At 41.8% G+C, this 17,883-nt stretch overlaps 1 long non-coding RNA gene across 2 annotated transcripts; it reads right to left on the bottom strand.

Annotated features, from left to right (window-relative positions):
• Positions 1–208: 208 nt before the first annotated feature.
• Positions 209–17,705, bottom strand: LOC124107304 (uncharacterized). 2 transcript variants are annotated; one of them, XR_006856358.2, is made up of 4 exons: positions 16,897–17,705; positions 11,871–11,966; positions 2,724–2,759; positions 209–504 (listed from the first exon to the last, which is right to left on the bottom strand). It is a non-coding gene; the product is annotated as an uncharacterized LOC124107304 (long non-coding RNA). The 2 variants fall into 2 exon arrangements; XR_009228708.1 differs by lacking the exons at positions 11,871–11,966; positions 16,897–17,705 and adding an exon at positions 3,192–3,356.
• Between the last annotated feature and the right edge of the window lie 178 nt (positions 17,706–17,883).

Here is a 17,883-nt window from a genome sequence, read left to right on the forward strand (position 1 = left end):
AAAGGGATGTCCCCACCCGCTTACAATCTGGTTAGCCTGCTGGTCCTCTGTTGTTCTCCCCCAGGACCCCCCTCTTCAGTCTGACAGGCCTGCCAGTCCTCTCTATCCCCCCTGCATACGCTTTCCATTTCCAACAAAGGGGAAGCTAGCATTCACTGAGATCCTCACAACATGCAGTGATGCAGAAAGAAACTGAGGCTCAGAAAGATTAATCACTTGCTAAGGTCACAGTTTACTCATCCAAATTTTAAAACCTTATAGGACTTTTCTTCTTCTTTCTCCTGTGCAAGCAAATTCTGACACTGTCTCTTTGGTGTCTCTTCCAGTGTAGACCCTAGGTAGATAGGTGTCTTCATGGCAGTGTGTTCTGGGGATCTGTCAGCATGTGCGGTTCTGCTTATTATGTTCTGTAGCAGCTTCCGTATAGCAGGTAGGCATGCAGGGTAGAAGGGTTCCTCCCCAGGAACTCCATCACCTCCCTTCTCAGGGACAGGAGCAGGCACTCTGAAGGAAAGAAGGGTGCACCAAGACTCTGAGGAAGACCATGATAGCAGCTAGGGGAAAGGTGGGGTGGTAGATGACTATGCTCAAGGGCCTGGGGGCTGCCCTATCATCCTGCAGCCCCTGTAACCCCTTTCCTACCATCCACTAATCCAAGTTCCCCTCCTCTAGAACAAATTCTGCAACATTAGCCCATTCCTGGGGGTTACTGCCTTTCTCCCTCAGACAGGCTTGGGAGACTGGGGAGACCTAGAGGCAGCCTGTGAGGGGCCTAGGCAGCCAGGGCCTGGAAGGCTGACTGGCCAGAAGCCACCTTCCAAATGAGCTCACACACATACTTTCCACTCTGGCCCAGCGCCGATGGCTCAGCTCCTTCCAGGCCAGCCTTCCCCAGCCAGGCCCAGCCCCCTGTGTCCTCCCCTGCCATCAGTCCTGGCCCCAAGGGTTCCACAGTGGGATCACTGGACACCCCAGATCAGGGCTGTCATCATACCCCCAGGAAGCATCTTCCTCTGCCTCCATGCTGAAGCCAGCTCCCCTCAAAATCCCTCATTCCTCAGCCACGTAGCCCTCATGGTTTAGAGGAAAAAGAGACCAGTCCTCTGCCCCCAAAGACCACCCCTGTGTAGAGAAGGATAGTAGAGCAGACAGAAGAGGAGGTGACACTGCAGTGAATGGGCGGAAGGGTTTCCTTTGAGTGCCTAAAGTAGCTCCTTGACTCAGGGGCCAGCCTGGCCTGGGAGCTACCTTGCTCTGGGTCACATCCTGCTTGCTCACTTGATTTCCCACTTAGGCGCACTTCCCTGACTTGGGGCAGCATGGGATTTGGATCGGGCAAGGCCAGGATGCCCACAAAGGGAGGGGGAAGTCAGCCTCTTAGAAGGCCTAGCGAATTCACATCTGCCACAGGCTCTAGTCATTTTGATTTGTTCTGTGGTCAGTCACCCTTCTTTAGCCAGCTCCCAGAGATATGTACCACTGGGCTAGAGAACAAGATCAATTCTCAGAATGTTCTCTCTCTCTGTTCAGTGCCTGACTTTGGGCTAGGAGCGTGGCTGCCCTGACAACATTTCCTGAATCCAATAATGTATCTGAGGGTCTTTGGTTGAGTATATTCAGACATGGCAGACAATTCTATCTTCTTTAGATCACAAAATGATGGCCACTAGGATCAGATCATACAGCTGTTGCTTTCCTTTACCAGACACTGATAGTGTAGTTCTGTCAAGGAACTCCTACTGTTCATAATACTGACCCCATCACAGCCACCGATAAACATGTTCTGCCCTCACTTTTCTTACAAAAGAGTAAGATAGTGCTAGGCACACTGAAGGCACTGGATAAAGGTTTGTTAAATTGAATTGTCAGCAGTAGTTGTGATTATGTAAGTATTGTATACATACCTACATAAGTATTGTGTATATACAAGTACTGAATATGTAAGCTGAAAAATCAGAGATATATATTTATACTTCATGGACTTTGTAAAATGTATATCTCACCTTGATCTTTAAAAATTTTTTTTTATTTAGTTGTAGATGAACACACAGTATCTTTATTTTTATGTGGTGCTGAGAATTGAACCCAGTGCCACAAACATGCAAGGCAAGCACTTTACCACTGAGCTACAGCCTCAGCCCCTAAAATGTTGTTTTGGGGGGTTTTTTAAAAATATTTTTAGTTGTAGATGGACATGATACCTTTATTTTGTTTATTTAGTTTTTATTTTATGTGGTGCTAGGGATTGAACCCCGTGCCTCATGCATGCTAGGCAAGCACTCTACCACTGAGCCACAACCCCAGCCCCCTAAAATGTTTGTAAAAGGAAGAAAAGATTGGGCATGATGCACACACCGGTAATCACAGCTACCCCAGAGGCTGAGGCAGAAAGATCAACAAAAGTTCTAGGACAGCCAGGTGTTGCAGGGCATACCTATAATACCAGCAACTTGGGAGGCTGGGGCAAGAGGATCTGAGGATCAGGAGTTCAAGGTCGGTTTCAGCAATTTAGTGAGACCTTAAGCAACTCAGTGAAATTCTGTCCCAAAATAAAATATAAAAAAGGACTGGGGATGTGGCTCAGTGATTAAGCACCCCTGGTTTCAATACCAGTACCAAAAAAAAAAAAAAAAAAAGTTCAAGAGCAGCCTGGAAAACTTAAAGTAGAATAAAAAATCAAATAAAAAAGGGCTGGGGATGTAGTTCAGTGCAAGAGCACTTACCTAGTACGTGTGAGGCCCTGGGTTCAATCCCTGGCACTGCAAAAAAGGAAGGAAGGAAGAATATACTGATGTAAAGAGGTTCATACCTCCTACTTTGTCCCTACAGGGCCTACCACTTATACCTACAGCCTGTTCTTAACCTGGGAGTGATCAATTTCCAGCTGTGATGACCCAACTCTTCGGTAAATATCAAGCCTTCAGGTTGCACCCCAGCCCAGCCTGTACCCTTACCTGGAGTGTCCAGCAGGGAGGGGTCTCTTACCTACACTTTTCTAACGTCCCATGGCCAGATGTTTCTAAACTGGTTCCTCTACTTTACTGGCCTGGGATCCAGGGATGCCCCCAAACTATTCCTGCACAAGACTAACCCTGCACAAGATAGGAGTGTGTGTGTGTGTGTGTGTGTTTTCAGAGATCAAACCCACTGCCTTGCTACACAAGCCCTCTACAACTGTCCTACATCCCTACCCTTGCATAAGTTCCAAGTGGAGGAAAGCCCGGGAAGGGATCTGGAGGAACACTCATCCCATTCCATTGTGCCTGGGGCCACCATGCTCTCCAGCAGAGGCCGTCTAGGCAGGGTTTGCAGTATGGTAGCGCCCCCTTGTGTTGAGTGTTGGAGCTGCAAGCCTGACCTGAAGAATTGAGAAAAGCATGGCAACCCCCGCGCCCCCCCCCCCCCGCCCCAACATCACCACCATCCCAGGACCACCGAAACCACCAACCTATCCCTTCCCCCTTTCCACTTCCTATGATTCCACCCTGGACACCTGTACTTAAAGGAGTGGGACTCTGGGGAAGAGAGGCCGACCAGACGTTCTTAGCCTTGCCAGTTACAGAGAGGAAAAAGTCAGAGTTTCCGTCTGGTGTCCCAGTGCGGGAGTAGGCGGGCAGCCCTGACCGACTCTGGAAAGAGAGTGGAGCGGGTACCTAAGGGACAGAGGGCCAACCGGAGAGAGGATGGGAAGCCCTTCTGCGACCTCTTCTCAGAGCGCTTCCGAGTTGCCACACTGCCCTCCTGTGGATGCCTCCGACACGGCTCACCCCAGGATGCCTGTCTCCTGGATCCCAGGGTCAGAATTCAGGTGAGACCTGACTCCAGGACCAGAGTGCTATCCTAGAACTCCCAAGGGGGGTTAAGGGGTGGGGTAAGAAAGTCTCGTGTCCCATTTACCTAAAAATGGGACTTCTTTTGTTTTTCACCTACCTGAGTCATTTGGAAGTCAAACCCATGCCTCGTGGGAGGTTTACAACCTGCAGCATCCTCTTATCTTCTTCCCAGCCTAGGGCCAGGAGAATCCCTGGTGTCCCAATCTCACATTTATTAAAGGTCCTTACATTTCTAATTTTGTAGTTTAAAAAAATTCCTGTAGATATCTTATAAACAGCATTATATTATTGCATTGTTTGTGCTAATTTTTTTCATAAGTATTTTAAATATACCAAGCATTTAAAAACCATTTTAATATTTCTTAATTTTATAATATATCACAGGCTGAAAAAATGGATATGATTGAGGTCACTCCCAAACCAGGGAGGTGTGCCCCCAGCCCACATAAAAAGTTAAACCGACCCGGGGAAGTGGCACTCCTGTAATCCCAGAGGCTCAGGAGGCTGAGGCAGGACAATCACAAGTTCAATGCCAGCCTCAGCAATTCAGTGAGGCCCTAAGCAACTCAGGAAGACCCCATCTCTAAATAAATAAAATATAAAAAAGGACTGGGGATGTGGCTCAGTTATTAAGTGCCCCTGAGTTCAATTCCTGGCACTAGAAAGAAGGAGAAGGAGAAGGAGGAGAAGGAGAAGAAGGAGGAGGGGAGGGAGAGGGGGAGGGGAGGAGGAGGGGAGGAGGAGGAGAAGGAGTTGTTAAACTGTTTTTCATTCTTTTCCAGACCATAAACTAGCTCTTGTAACCATATGGTAGTGTCTTCAACTCTACCTCTCCTTTCAGACAAAGAGGTTTCCTCATCATGAAAAACTCTCTCTTGGATACTGCATAATTTTCCCCCATTTTTTCCTGTTCTCTCAAGCCAAAGTTTTTTAGAGCTGTCTACATTCTTTCACTTGTCATTTGTTTTTAACCCAACCTCTACATCTGCAACCCATGCATTTTATAAGTGGAGCATCTTGTAATCCCAGAAAGATCACAAGTTCAAGGCCAGCATGGGCAATATAGACCCAGTCTCAATTTCACCTTTTTTATTTTTTATTTATTTTAACATTTATTTTTTAGGTGTAGATGGACACAACACAATGCCTTTATTTTTATGTGTTGCTGAGGATTGAACCCGGGTCCCACCCATACTAGGCGAGCGCTGTACCGCTGAGCCACAATCCCAGCCCAATTTCACCTTTTTTAAATTAAAATATTTATTATATATCTTTATTTACCTGTCAGATTAGCAGATTGACAAAGACTTAAAAAGTAGCAAGGATAATTAGAAGCAGACATTCCCACACCTGTTTTTTTCTTAAACTTTATAATTTTTTTATCTGTTCAAATTAGTTATACCTGACAGTATAATGCATTTATGCATTTCGATATATCATACATAAATGGGATATAATTTCTCATTCTTCTGATTGTATATGTTGTAGAATTACATCAGTCATGCAGCCATATATAAACATAAAGTAATAAAAACTGTTTCATTCTAATATGTTTCCTGTCCCCGTATCACCTCTCCTCCTTCACTTCCCTCTACCTAATATAAAGTAACTCTATTCTTCCCTAGTGCCCCCCCCACCTCTGTTGTGAATTAGCACCTGCATATCAGAGAAAAAATTTGGCCTTTGGTTTTTGGGGGTTGGCTTATTTCACTTAGCATGATATTCTCCAACTTCATCTATTTACCAGCAAATGCCATAATTATATTCTTCTTTAAAGACGAGTAATATTCCATTTTTTCAAAATTTAATTTTGAAATTTGAAAAAAAAATTAAATTATTTTTTAGTTGTAGTTGTACATAATACCTTTATTTTACTTATTTATTTTTATGTGGTGTTGAGGGTCGAACCCAGGGCCTTGCACATGTGAGGCGAGCGCTCTATCACTGAGCCACAACCTCAGCCCTGAAATTTGAAAAAAAAATTTTTTTTTAAAGAGAGAGTGAGGGGGGGGGGGAGAGAGAGAGAATTTTAATTAATTAATTTTTTTTTGTTTTTAGTTTTTGGCGGACACAACATCCTTGCTTGTATGTGGTGCTGGGGATCGAACCTGGGCCACACGCATGCCAGGTGAGCATGCTACCGCTTGAGCCACATCCCCAGCCCCCTGAAATTTGAAAATTTTTGAAAAAAAATTTTAAAGGACTGGGTTTTAGCTCAGGAGTAGAGCACCCTTGGATTCAATCTCTAGCAACAGAAGTTTAAAAAAAAGCCACCAGGCATTTACTGAAACTGCTTCCTATGAGGCCTTCATGACCCCTTTCTTCCCTCAGTCTGTACTTTCTTTGGCCTCATTTTAGCATCTAACACAATTTAAAGCTCCCATTCCCCTTGTCTCTCATGAACCAAGTCACCTTTTCAAGGAAAACTGAATGGCCAGATAAGTGTCATTTTATACCAACCCACGACCTCACCTCTACACCTCAAGTGGAGAGTCAACTGAACTTCCTCCTCTTTCTCTTTTTCTTCATATTCATTGAACTCAGGGCCTTGTGCATGAACACCCTACCACTGGTAGCTCTGACCTTATTCATATGCTCTGTTAATTCCAGTTTCTATCCTTCAAATTAAATACAATATACAAATTCTTATTTCATATTACATACAGCCCATCAAATATCTGAATCTATAGTTTTCATGAATTCTGTTGCTCATTAAACTTTTCTTTATTGAAAGCCTTTCTAGGGGGCTTGTGCTATAGCTCAGCAATAGAGTGCTTGCCTCACACATGTGAGGCACTGGGTTCGATCCTCGGCACCACATAAAAATAAAGACATTGTGTCCATCTACAACTAAAAAATAAATTTAAAAAAGAAAAGAAACGCCTTTCTAGTCCCATAAATAGCTTCTTACATGACATGGCTTAGAGACCCCTCAACATCCTATTACCTTCCTCTGAACTGAGGTATTTCATTTTATTAATCTTTTAAAGAGTGGCTTTTTCCAGTGCATGGAGAAGCAGTATCATATTTTTGATTAGTGGTGAGTATTCTGGAATTACACAATCTGGATCTCAATCCAATCTTTATTACTTCCTACTCAGTGACTTCCTATAAATTATCCTCCCTGAGCTTCGGTTTCCTCATCTTTAAAGCACAAATAATAATATGAAGGACAGCTGAGTGGATTAAAAGACGTCCCTGATGAATCATTGTTTCATCTATTCATTCAGCAAGCATTTCTTGCTGGTCATGGTGGCACACATCTGTGATCCCAATTCCTCGGGAGGCTGATGGCTTTAAACTTGCTATCCTTGGCAACATATGAGACCCTGTTGTTAGAGTCTGTAAACAAGTCAAAATAACACCTGGCATTTTGCCAGGGGAATGTTAGAGTTCGTAAACAAGTCTGGATGGTGCCTGGCAAAATGCCAGAGGGAGTGGTTTGAGAAGTAACAAAATCGAGCCATTAAGTGTGGAGATTCCTTATTGGTTGATTGATGTATCTAGTTTATGCTAATTAGATAAGCTGTGTGGAATGTATAAATACTGCTCCTGTCCTGCAATAAACGGCTCCTACTCCTGCTGTATCAACGTACACAAGTTATTCGTCACCCGCCCCCCCCCCCAGTTATTTTGCTGCAGCCGGACTGCGGCACCCTGTCTCAAAATTAAACATTTTTTTTTTCAAAAAATCCACTTTTTTTTTTTTTAGTTGTAGATGGACACAATATTTTTTATTTATTTACTTACTTACTTATTTAGGGCAGGGGTACTCAACCACTGAGCCAAATCCCCAGACTTACTTTGTATTTATTTAGAGACAGGGTCTCACTGAGTTGCTTAGCGCCTCACCATTGCTGAGGCTGGCTTTGAACTCATGATTCTCCCGCCTCAGCCTCCTGAGCTGCTGGGATTACAGCCATGTGCCACTGTGCCCGGCAAAAATTAAACATTTTAAAAGTAGCTTGGAAGGTAACCTAGTGGTAGAGCATCTGCCTAACATGTGCTAGGCCCTGGTTTGATCCCCAGCACCTCCCCGCACTACACACACACATATGAAAGGATTTATTGAGTACCCACCAGTGCCAGAATTTGTTTTTGGTACTGCAGACATAACCGTAAACAAAAAGATCTTTGCCCTCATGAAACTTACATTCTCGTGAGAGGAGCAGGCAGTAAATGTGACAAAGAAGTAAAATATAGAATACTAGAGAGTGATAAGTGCTAAGAAGAAGAGTCAGTTGAAGAAGAGAAAGAATTGGAGACGTAATCTCAGGTAGTGTTGCCAGGGAAGGACCCACTAACAGAGGTTACCATGGAACAAGCCAGGTTGTTCTTGGTAAGAAGAATATTAAAAATAATAGCATATACCATAGACCCTGAGGTGAGAGCATGCCTGCCAGATTAAAACCTCAGAATATGGTAGTGTGGCTGGAACAGAATGGAAGAGAATAGCAAGAGAGGAGATCAGACACACGTAACAAGACAAGATCCTATAGTGCCTTGTAAGCTATTGCAGAAAATGGCTCTTACTCTGACTGAAATAGGAAGCGTTTGGAGTGGAACAGAGGAAGGATAGAACCTTTTAGCAGAGTGTAAATACTCATTATTATTAAGACAATCGTTCAATGTAATTTGATCAGTGGAATAATCATCCCTAACTGTTATATAATGCTTACTTTGTGCCAAGTCACTAATTCTTTGATACTCCTTTCTTCAAAAGAAAAAACTAATTCATCTCCTGGAATGTGGTCTGGCCTTTGGTGATCTGTTTCTTATAGAATCTGGGAGAAGTGACACTATGTGACTTCCAAGAGTAAACAATCAATCACGCACAGTGGTGCATGACTGTAATCCAAGAGATGTGGGAGACTGAGGCGGGAGGATAGCAAGTGTTAAGGCCAGCCTTGGCAATTTAGGAAGACCCTGTCTCAAAATCAAAAATATACGCCTGTAATCCCAGTGGGTCAGGAGGCTGAGGCTGGAGGATCACGTGTTCAAAGCCAGACTCAGCAAGAGCAAGGCACTAAGCAACTCAGTGAGACCCTGCCTCTATATAAAATACAAAATTGGGCTGGGGATGTGGCTCAGTGGTTCAATGCCCCTGAGTTCAATCCCTGGTACAAAAAAAAAAAAAAATACAAAATAGGGCTGGGAATACGGCTCAGTGGTGAGTGCCCCTAAATTCAATCCCCAGTACCAAAAAAATAAATAAAATAAAAAAGGTGAAGATGTAGCTCAGGATTAGAGCATCCCTGGGTTCTATCGCCAGTATTTCAAAAATAAATTTTAAAACTGTTTATATTGTGAGGAAATTTGTCATCCAGCAATAGATAACTAATATAGATTTGGGCACTGGAACATAGCCTGCTATGATGAACATAAAAGGTAAGACTGACTATGCAATCAGGAAAAGGAGAAAAATTGGAAGACTTTGAGAAGAATGTTAATGGAAGTCTCAAATGCCTTAAAGTGACCAGTAGAAACATAAGGGCCTTTAAAGAGACAGCCAGGGAAGATTTAAAGGAAAACAAGGAAGTGTTTTTGAAACTAAAAAGAGGATTTTTATGAAGCAAGTTTAGTTTCAGTAGTTAACCTGTAGTAATGTGAAAAGAAGAAAATGTAGCTACTTAATGGGAAATATAAAAAGACTTTCAGGCAAAGCATTGAAGATGACACCTGGTTTCTTTTTTGATGTTTAAAATATGAGAAGAGAGAGATAAGCTGGGGGTGGGGGGATACTGTTTAAAAGAAAAGGAAAGGGGGAAAAAAGACAAAGAAAAGGGAGACAGAAATTGTTATATTTTATTTATTTATTTAGGTGCTGGGAATTGAACTCATGGGCACTTAACCACTAAGCCACATACCCAGCCCTTTTTTGTACTTTATTTCAAAACAGGGTCTCACTGAGTTGCTTAGGGCCTCAATAAGTTGCTGAGGCTGGCTTTAAACTTTCGATCCCCCTGCCTCACCCTCTCAAGCCACTGGGAGTATGGGCATGCTGGATTTTTAAATTCTCAGTCTCTCTAGATAGCATATTATGCTGAAAGTTTAAAATGGCTTCTAGGAAAACATCAAATCTAGGGTATTTTCAGAAAATAGAGATGCATTTATTAAGATAACTTCCTTTATTAAGATCTAAGGGGAGCTGGGGTTGTAGCTCAGTGTCAGAGCACTTGCCTCACGTGTGTGCGGTACTGGGTTTGATCCTCAGCACCACGTAAAAAAAAAAATAGTAATAAATAAAATAAAGGCATGCTGTCCATCTAGAACTGCCAAAAAATAAAAATTAAAAATTAAAAAAAGATCTAAGAATGGGGCTGGGGTTGTGGCTTAGAGGTAGAGTGTTCACCTACCATGTGTGAGGCCCTGAGTTCTATCCTCTGCACCACATAAAAATAAATAAATAAGAGGCTGGGGCTGTGGCTTAGTGGTAGAGCACTCACCTAGCATGTGTGGGGCACTGGGTTCAAGCCTCAGTCCCACATAAAGATAAATAAATAAAGGTATTGTCCATCTACAACTAAAAAATAAATATTAAAAAAAAGAAAATGACAGAGACAATAAAAAATGTGAAGAGGGCTTTTAACCTTCAGTCTTCTACAGCAAAAATCAGGCTAAGAAAACCACACAGTTCAAAGCATGGGCTATCTTTTATGGAAAAGGAAAACTTAGAAGGCTTTCTTAGAAGGAGTCTACACTTGGAGCCAAGAGCTATGGAAAATTATGCTCAGGCTTTGAATTCTAATCAAGGAATGACCAATCTGTATTCTGTTGGATTTGTTGCTGTTCTTTTGTTTTGATTTGTTGTATTTGAGATAGAACCCAGGGGCGCTTTACCACTGAGCCACATCCCTAGCCCATTTTATTTTATTTATTTATTATTTTTAGTTGCAGATGGACAGGATATCTTTCTTTCTTTCTTTCTTTTTAAGAGAGAGAGATAATTTTTAATATTTATTTTTTAGTTTTCGGTGGACATCTTTATTTGTATGTGGTGCTGAGGATCGAACTCAGCGCCATGCGCATGCCAGGTGAGCACGCTACCGCTTGAGCCACATCCCCAGCCCCTTTATTTATTTTTATAGGGTGCTGAGGATCGAACCCAGTGCCTCCCATGTGCTAGGCAAGCATGCTACCACTGAGCTACAGCCCCAATCCCCCATTTTATTTTTTATTTTGAGACAGGGTCTTGCTAAATTGTTTAGTGCCTCACCATTGCTGAGGCTGGTTTTGAACTCACAATCCTCCTGCCTCCACCTTCCCAGCCCTTGAGATTATAGGTATGTGCCACTGCATCCAGCTTCTGTTGGATTTTAGAATTTCTATGGACAAGTAAGTCTTTTGTATATCCATTTTCCCATTTTTCAAGTAGGAACAACTATAGAAGTTATCCTGTGCTAATCCCACATCCCACCACTATGATGGGCCAAAGCAGGGAATATAAATTCTCTCTTTAGTTCATAGGTTTTTCAGATCAACAGGAACTGTACTCAAGGAGCTGTACTTAAGGAATTAGTCCTGGGGAGCCTCATCTGTATCTGGCCCTGTTATTTCTTTTTATTTTGTTGTGGTACTGGGATTGAATCCAGGTCTTCACACATACTAGGTAAGGGCCATGGATCTATTTTAGACAAGAAGATTCTGGACTTCAAGCTGACATAATAAAGAGATGAGACTTTGGGGTGCCTCAGGAGAATTAAGCAAATTTGCATATGTAAGGGACACGCATCTTTGGGGACTAGAAGGCAGATCATTGTCCAGATCCTGCAGGATGGATCCCAAAGATCCTTATCTCTTAATATGTGTTTTCCTATAAAGCAGAAGAGTGACCTATGTAATTAAAGGGATACTGCAGAAATGATGGAGTATGATTTCTGACACTTGGTATTAAAAACATCGTAATTTCCATTTTGCTTTATTTTGGATTGATCTTTCTGGGGGAAGCCAGCTGCCTTATCATGAGGATACGCAAATACTGTGGAGATCGGCACATGGAAAGGGACTGGATCTTCCTGCCAACAGCTAATAACTTACTTGCCAAGCAGGTGAGTCATTTTGGAGATGGATTATCCATCCCCAAACCTTTAGATGACTGCAATTAAGCCAGAATTATCCACTGCTTCTGAATTGCTGAACCAGAAAACCAATGAGAAAATAAATGTTAGTGGATTTAAACCACTGAATTTAGAGTAATTTGCTATACAGAAGTAGATAGCTAAACATTAACATTATCATCATCCCCATTTTATTCATGGACAAACTAAGACATACAGAAATAAAATGTTTGCTAATGTCATTCAACTTAAATAAAAGGTAAAACTGGGATTTGAACCCAGCGAGGCTGACTCCATACTGCTTCTCTAGTATTCATGCGATTGCACTATGTTATTTATTCACATGCATTTAGAACCATCTGAAATATTTTATTCCTTTTTATACAAACAATGGTTAAGTCAGCTATCCTTTTTGTAAGTTGGTGTTTTAACCTAAGTGTAGAATTTTGGAGTTTTTTCTGTCATTGTAGATACTCTAGATCCATTGTTTTAGGTGGTCAAAATCTTTAGTCTTTTTTTTTTTTAAGCATACTGGGGATTGAACCAAGGGCTTAACAAACTGCTCTACCACTGTGCAACATTCCCATCCCTTCTCTGTGTGTGTGTGTGCGTGTGTGTGTGTGTGTGTGTGTGTAGGGGGGATACTGAGAATTGAACCCAGGGGTCCTCTACAACTAAGCTACACTCCATCCCTTTGCTTTTCATTTTGAGACAGTCTCACTAAATTGCTCAGCTGCCCTTGAAACTGCAATCCTTCAGCTTCAGCCCCGACCCTGAGTAGCTGGGCTCACAGGCATGTGCTACCACTCCCCGTTTCTCTTCTACCTTTCAATTCCAATTCATGTTCATCTTAAAATCTGATTAATTTTGTATGATATGTCAAAATACATTCTACTGTCATGTATAACTAAAAAGAACAAATAAAAAATTAAAAGAAAAAAACATGATTAACTTACTTTCTGCATCTTCATTCATTCAGATAATTAATTTTTTATATGTTAACTGGGATTTTCCAGATTGATGTCAAGTTTTAGGGATTGTGTGTGTGTAGGGTCCTGGGGATTAAACCCAGGCACTTGTGCATGCTAGGCAAGTGCTCTACCACTGAGCTATACTCCAAGGGATGCCCCTTGACATCAGTTTTGATGTGTTTACCATGAACATACTTCAGTCTGAGACTGCTAGTTCAACCCAGATTTTCCTATTGGCTTAAATCCAGATTGTCTGCGTTTATGGTACTGCCTAAGTAATACTCCCAAAAAGAATTATTTTAGAATAATGTGTCTATTTCTTGGTAAACTATGCCAACTTCCTTGGCAATTATCCTTATGGATCAGGATCTAGTCAGGAAAATAGCCCATGCCAGACAGTCAAGAGAAGAAATTTAACAGAAATATAGTCATAAATATGATTAAATTGCTAAAAAGCCAAAAAGGAGATGTTGAGATAGGCCATGGGTTAGCAACAGCAGGAAGCTGGAAGAAGAGAGGAGGTCGGGCTTCCTAGAGAGACCTAGTACCATAGAAGATGTATAGTTCCTACTGAAAATAAAGCTGAAGCAGAGAGACAGTGTACATCCTGGATCCTCCTTTCCCCTCCCCTCCAGCTTTCCACCAAGCCTCCTAATAGCAGAACCTAGACCAAAGTCACTCTGCAAAGAAGCCTGGGAAATGTAGTTTACAAGAAGAGATAGAAGAATGAATCTGAAAGCAGACAGGTGAATGATTGACAGGTTATTTGCATAGTCACAAGCCATCTGTTTTAAAATCTAGTCTAGAAATTAGCCAGGTTTGAAAGTCCTTGCTGTGAATATTCTAGAATCTATCATGTTTAACAGCAAGGACTCTGATCCAGACAGCTTGATTCAAGTTTAGGTTCTTGTACATGGTAATAATATTTAGATCTGGGGGCTGGGGATGTGGCTCAAGCGGTAGCGCGCTCGCCTGGCATGCGTGCGGCCCGGGTTCCATCCTCAGCACCACATACAAACAAAGATGTTGTGTCCGCCGAAAAACTAAAAAATAAATATTAAAATTCTCTCTCTCTCTCTCCCTCTCTCTCACTCTCTCTTTAAAAAAAAAAGAAAGAAATCCTATAAAACGTTTCTTCATGTCTTTCCTTCTTTAAAAAAAAAAAATATTTAGATCTGAGCAAGTTATCTGATCGTGACTCAGTTTCCTCAATTTTAAAACAAGGACAAAAATAATACCTACTTCCTTGAGGTGTGATGAGCATTAAATGAGATAATGTATGTGAAGTGTTTTAAACAGTACCTAGCATAAAAAAGATATTTTAAAAACTAAATATCTGGGGCTAGGGTTGTGGCTCAGTGGTAAAACGCTCGCCTAGCATGTGGGAGTCCCTGAGTTTGATCCTCAGCACCACATAAAAATAAATAAATAAAATAAGTGTATGTGTCCAACTACAACTAAAAAATAAATATTAAAAAAAAAAAACAAACCTAAATATCTGCTGGGCACAAAGGCACATGCCTATAATCCCAGTGACTCCAGAGGGTGAGGCAGGAAGTTAGCAAGTTTGAGGCCGGCCTCAGCAATTTAGCAAGGCCCTAAGCAACTTAAGCAAAACCTGTCTTTTAAAAAAAAAGGTGGAGGAGGCGGGCTGGAGATGTAGCTGAATGGTAAAGTGCCCTGGATCAGTCGCCAATACGGAAAAAAAAAACCTAAACTAAATATCTGCCCTTTTCCATTACTTCCACTATTTTCAATAATTCCCTAAAGATTTCCAAGAATGTTTCTACAGGCCCATTCCCAAAGATACTTGTGGTCTAAATATGATTTACGTGAACCTAAGCCAGGCGCAGTGGCACATACCTGCAGGCTCAGCAACTAGGGAGGCTGAGTCAGGAAGATCACAAGTTCAAGGCTAGCCTGGGCAACTCAAAATAAAATAAGGGGAAGATATGTGGCTCAGTTAGAGTACCCCTAGGTTCAATCCCCACTAACACAAAAACAAAACAAAAATATATGGACCTAGACTCTTTAATTTTCTCCTAATATTCTCTTTATTTCTTCTCCCTACCCCTCTTCCTCTTTCTCTGATTCTTGAATTCACTCTTAAATATTAACCCCTCAAGGGCTGGTGATGCAGCCCAGTATAGAACACTTGCCTAGCATGAGTGAGGTGCTGGGATTCATTTCCAACACTGAAAATAATAATAATAATAATTAACCCTTCAAATTTGAGACAAGGCCATCTTTTGGTACTGTGGATTTAACCCAGGGACACCTGCCAGGTACCTAGCACAGGGAGCACAGCCAACACTCACACCAAAACTCCATAAGTTCTTTTAGGACTTAAATGATTCAGTTTCCCAACCTCTTTGCCCTGCTTCCCTTTGCATCCTCCCCCTACCTTCAGGGTCCTATCAAATCCTACTGTCATTGGGGAGAGTAGAGATAGTTAGGGCATGGAACCAAGGTCCAAGGGAGGAAGTGCATTTATACCACTAACTCTATGGCTTCAGGTTATACTGAGGTCCATAAGCAACAAAAGGCATTAATAGAGAAGGGTTTGATATGATTTGTAGAGGGAAAAGAGTAGTAAAGATCAGAATTTGTCTATCCAGAGCCAAGATCACTCAGGTTCAATCCTTAACTTCACCATTTACAGGCTGAGTACCTCTTAACTGAAACTCATGGACCAGAAGCATTTTGGAATTTTTAAAAAATGTTGCATATACCTAGGGGCTGGGGTTGTTGCTCAGCAGTAGAGTGCTTGCCTAGCATGTTCGAGGCCCTGGGTTCAATCTTCAGCACCACATAAAAAATAAATAAATAACACAAAGGTATTGCGTTCAATTACAACTAAAATAAATATTTAAAAAATGTGCAGATACCTATTGAGAAATATTGGGGATGGAACCCAAATCTAAACATGAAATTCATTCATGTTTCATAAACTACTTATACACACAGCCTGAGAGTAATTTTATACAATAGTTTTAATATTTTGTGCCTGAACCAAAGTTTCATGGGGCAGAATTTTCCACTATAGTGTCACTCTGATGCTCAAAAGATTTAGGATTTGGGGAGCATTTTGGATTTTGAATTTTCAGATTAGTGATGCTCAACCTATACTAGATCCTGGGCAAAATACTTAACTTATCCATGCTTGCATTTCTTTATATGCAAAATGGGAGTCACCATAGTATCTAGTTCACAGGGTTGTTGAAAAAATTAAATGAACAAATACATATTTACTATATATGTAGTTAAGTGCTTACTTAAGTCTTTGGCTGAAATATTGGGGGAGAGAGGCTAAAAAAGGTTTGCAATTAACCCCAGTTAGAATGGCTATTATCAGAAAGAAAGAAAAACCCCAAATAAAAACAAACAAAAAAAGACCCAACAACAAATGTCGATAGGATATGGAAAAAAAAAAAAAACACTTTTACACTGCTGGTGGGAAGGTCAATTAGTATGGCTACTATGGAAAACAGCATGGAAGTTCCTCAAGAAACTGAAAATAGAACTACCATTTGGTCGGGCTGTAAACACCTCCTGGGTAAATATCTGAAGGAAGTGAAGTCAGCATACAAAAGAGATACACGCATGCTCGTGCTTTATTGTGCCACTTTTCATCATAGCTAAGAACAGAATCAGCCTATGAATCACCAGATGAATAGATAAAGAAAATATGATGCACATACATTTGTTTGCAATTAGTTATTGTTTATTATCTATCCCTGTCATAGGAAATCAGTAACCCTAACCCTACATAAACTAGAAATATGTCCTGTGATTGCTAATAATAGTTGCCATCAGATATAGAGCACTGTCTCTAGTCTGGCAGTGTGCTTTAGTACTTAACTTGCATTATCTTCCTAAATGTTCACAACAACAAGAGGGAATTACACTGTTATAAACCTCATTTTATAATAGAGACACACAGAGAGGTTAAGTAGTTTTCTTAAGATCACATAGGCAGCATGTAGTAAAATCATATTTATTCACATATTTACCTATCATTTATTGAGTTCTTACCGTGTGCAGGAGAAAATCTCTGTGGGTACAAAGGTAAACAGTCTAGGCCTCAGCCTACAGGAAGTTTCAGTTTCCAGAGAAGGGGCGGGGTAGGGTCGGGAATTATGCATAAATAAATGCCACAACAAATGATTACAATACCGTGTGGTAATTGCTACCCAAAAGCTCACTACCAAAAGTGCTACTAGATTTCAGGCACTGGGACAAGAAAAAGTACTGAGAACTTAAGGGTTCAAAGGAAAGCCATTATATCTATAGAATTGCATGATCTTTGACAAACATGTTATAAACGCATCCTGTAACAAAAAATAAGTTACACTCAAAAGTCTAGCCAAGGGCTGGGGTTGTAGTTCAGTGGTAGAGCGCTCGCCTAGCGCGAGAGTGAGGCAGTGGGTTCGACTCCCAGCACCACATAAAAAAACTAAATAACAAAATAAAGGTATTGTGTCCATGTGCAATCAAAAGTATTTAAAAAAGAAAGAAAGTCTAGCCAGGGGCTGGGGATGTGGCTCAAGCGGTAGCGCGCTCTCCTGGCATGCGTGCGGCCCGGGTTCGATCCTCAGCACCACATGCAAAACAAAGATGTTGTGTCCGCCGAAAACTAAAAAATAAATATTAAAAATTCTCTCTCTCTCTCTCCCCCCTCACTCTATCTTTAAAAAAAACAAAAAACAAAAAACAAAAAACCAAAAAAAAAAAGAAAGTCTAGCCAAAGCAGGGTTAAAGTGGAAGCTGAAGCTGTTTGTCAAGGGCCGGCTGGGCAAGTCCCAGCCAGGGCCGGAAAGGGGTTAAGGCAAGCAGGTGGGCGGGGCCCGCGGGTTGATTGGCAGGGGTGGGACCAGACTCGCCACCCGCCCCTCCCTCCGCCCCTGCTGCTAGGACTCCAGAGCAGCCTAGGGTACTGCCTGGGTGAGGGCCAGGGAGCCGGGCCCAGCCGCCTCTCCCCCTCCCCTGCTTCCCAGTCGCGTTCCGCGGGCTGGACGCGCT

The sequence above is a fragment of the Marmota monax genome, unplaced genomic scaffold (assembly GCF_021218885.2).
Source record: "Marmota monax isolate L192 unplaced genomic scaffold, Marmota_monax_Labrador192_F-V1.1 WCK01_AAM20220418_F8-fsc00079, whole genome shotgun sequence".
Lineage (NCBI taxonomy): Eukaryota > Metazoa > Chordata > Mammalia > Rodentia > Sciuridae > Marmota > Marmota monax.